Genomic DNA, 281 nt, shown 5'->3' with positions numbered 1-281 from the left:
CCAGACCCAAGAAATACAAAGGACCCCAAGTAGAATCAACCCAAGAAGATCTTCCCCAAGGCACATCTTAGCCAGAATGGCAAGGATCACAGACAAAGACAAGATACTAAAACTGGCAAGACAGAAATGAAAAGAGACTTACAAAGGTCATCTCATCAGCCTAACAGTGGACCTCTCAATGGAAATAATGCAAGAAAGGAAAGAACATGAAGATGTATTGAAAGTGTTAAGAGAGAGGCCCGGCGCCAAGGCTGCGACCAGTGGCGGGTCCTGCGCGGCCC

The sequence above is a fragment of the Tupaia chinensis genome, unplaced genomic scaffold (genome assembly GCF_000334495.1).
Source record: "Tupaia chinensis unplaced genomic scaffold, TupChi_1.0 Scaffold143271_1, whole genome shotgun sequence".
Taxonomy (NCBI): domain Eukaryota; kingdom Metazoa; phylum Chordata; class Mammalia; order Scandentia; family Tupaiidae; genus Tupaia; species Tupaia belangeri.
This window is presented reverse-complemented; position numbering follows the sequence as displayed.